Raw genomic sequence first — 3,128 nt, 5'->3', positions numbered from 1 at the left:
AAAAAGCCCCACAACTGGAAGGCAGACTGAAGAGCGAAGCCAATAGACAAGACTGAAGTGGAGATTTCTCAGTTTCTGTTAATCAGAAGAAAGCTACACTGCTGTGTTAACAGAACTTAACATCTACTTCTTTTGACTAACTGGTTCAACTCCTTTGCAGTGCCTCCTCATTTCCAGCTCTAGAAACACTGTCTTCTAGTCAAGGATTAATTTTGCTGACTGCTGAAAAACAGAATCCCCTTTTCTGAGATGCCTGATGCACAAGAACATTTCCACATGTTGAGAGAAAAGGAGCCATTAAAATATCACAAACACCCATCCTGAGCACAGTTTGGGGAGCTTCAGGGAATGCAGACAGTGTACTAAGTCAATCACCTGTAATTTGAACTCTTTCACCTTCCTTGAATTGCCCAAATTGCTTTGCCTCTCTGACCAACCTTAGTGCTTTGACCATTTGAGCAGATAAAGTGTTTCCAGGAAAAGAAAAAGAAACTAAAAAATTTTCTCAGTATATATGAAGACAACACAAATATACTGTGGTGTTAGCATGTAATATTACTTGGAATTTCATTAGCACCAGATATAGGATTCCTTATATTAGTCCATGGAGAAAGAAAGTACACTTGCGAGCATTTTCCTCCTCATAGGAAGACGTGTGCACAGTAGCCTGAAAGGGATCTGTTTCAGTTGTCAGAAATCCACAGGCCATCAAAAGGTGGTGCATTTATGGGTCCATTGACTGTTCACAGCAGTCACAATATCCTTCAAAGACAGCCTTGGGAGCCAGTCACTCAAAACCCAACATGACTCCAATGCATTTTATCATCCTTGGGAGTAGCTTTAGTCAGGATGTCTTAATGAACTGAATGCACTCATTCTGTTTGTATGCCTGAATGTTTTTAAGACTTGTACTTTTCAGAATATAAAAAAGGCTAAAATTTGAAAATTACTTTTATAAGACAAAAATGCTTATCTCAAAAAAAAAAAAAAAGTTTCTGTATCATTCAGAAAGCACTGGGATGCTTGCTATGTCTTCTGTTAACTGCCTGTCAGCTGTAACCAGCTAATCATTTCAATGCCAATAATGAGTTCAGCACTAGGAGCGGAGCAAACAATAATAGAGGGGAAGAAGTATCAAAATTATGTAATGTATCAAGAAGTTTTATAGTGAATGGACTAGGAAGCAGATCAGAAAATAAAATAGCTTTCAGTGAAGATAAAGATATGTGAAAAATCCAAGATCCCGAGCTGTATCCAGCTTTCAGGAAGCATTTGCCATATGAGAAACACCCAGAGACAAAAAGGTCTTTCAGCACCAGTGCAGGTAAGGGTAGGTAGAAATAGGGAGTCTATGTCCTCTGTCAAGCCTCTGATACCTGAATGCCAATTCCAAGCTGTCATCACTTGCACTGTGGGATCAAATTCTTATATACTGACTTTATTCAAATTTCTGCTGATGTCGGATAGCTGGCAAACGTTACAGGAATCAGCATCTTAATACAGTATCCCAGAATGTCAAAAAATTCTGTGTTACAGCCCACTGACCAACTTAGCAATTCAGGACATTCAGAAGGGACCTCTCCCAAAGTTTCTTCTGGAGGTGTGCTTCTACATTCCTCCTGCCTCCAGCTGATACTGGAGAAATCCTACATTTGTCTCCCATATGGAGAATTTCTGCTGGTCCAAAAGAAAGTTGAGGCAATGATAAACAAACTCAGATCCTCCCAATGTATCTAAAAACATTGCACAAGACTTGCTGGCTGGCACTTGGAAACATACATAGTCTGAGATACATTTTCATTTTATTCTTAAAAAAAAAGAAAAATAGCACAGTTGTTGGATCTTATCATACAGGGAGGGAATTGTCTGTATTGTTTCCTTCAGAACTGAAACAAAATGTTCAGGAAAGTCTGGTGTTGCTTCCCTGAATACAGAGATTTTCTAAATTTGAAATAATGTTACTATATTGGCTAAATAATGTGCAGGCTTTGTCATTTTTCATTTCTGCATGTAAGGGACTTTTGTGTGTGATAATCTACTAGAATTTTAATGAGAATGGAATTTGCTAATATTTAATGACATGTAGAAAAACAAAAGTTCTGGATAAAATATGGAGATAAAATGGTTCATTTATATTTACATCTAAAAGATACACAGAAAAAAACTAGGCACTACTCCGCAACAATATGTGTAAAAGTCAATACATCCAACACTTACCGTTGGCCTGTAAAAATCTGTAGATGGGCTACAGAGTGAATTACTTACTTTGTGAACTTTACATAAATCTGTAAATGATATGTATATACATCCCCCAACATGCACATCTACATTTCTATTGAAGCCCGTCCTTGGTCAGCATCAGAGCGGGGCTGCAGAGCCTTCACTGTGGTGGGGGCACAGCCCTGGTGCAAAGGGGTTCCCAGCACAGCCCTTGGTCAGCCACATTCATCGGGTGGCTTTGGTTTGCCAAATAACCAAATAAATGGAGAGATCAGGGACAGCCCTGCCCTGCCAGCCCAGCTGGGAACTCCTTGGCATTGACTTTGAAAAGACAGCACCTCTGAGAGACAAGAAATGAAATCTGGACACTCTTTTCTTGTGGCTTACAGCTTTACTAGAAAACACACAAGATCTCTGCTAACTAAACATGTTCTATTTCTTTGGTAATTGTCTGGGAAATTACGATTTATCGTAATTAATCCATACTTATTCTTATTATATTCTTATTCTTATTATTATTCGTATATTATATTCTTATATAATATTATATTCCTATATATCTTATACTTATTCTTATTATATTCGTATATTCTTATTTTTATACCATAGACTAAAATATAAGTATAGAACTGGTAATAAAAAGAAGTTATTTTTATCATCATTGTATGATATTTATATTTTTGAATATATTTGTATCACAATTATATTATAATATATTATGTTTTAATATTAGGTTTTAATATTATGTTTTTTTTATTTTTTAAAATATAATTATTAATATTTAATATTATGTTTTTATAATTATGTTATAATATATGATGTTATGATATTATGGTTTTAGAATATGTATTTATATATTAATATATTTATATATTTTTTCATTTTTGTATTTAATTGATATTATTTTT

Source organism: Malurus melanocephalus, unplaced genomic scaffold, assembly GCF_030028575.1.
Source record: "Malurus melanocephalus ecotype Western Australia unplaced genomic scaffold, MMel_1.1 scaffold_80, whole genome shotgun sequence".
NCBI lineage: Eukaryota > Metazoa > Chordata > Aves > Passeriformes > Maluridae > Malurus > Malurus melanocephalus.
Note: the sequence above shows the minus strand (reverse complement) of the source record.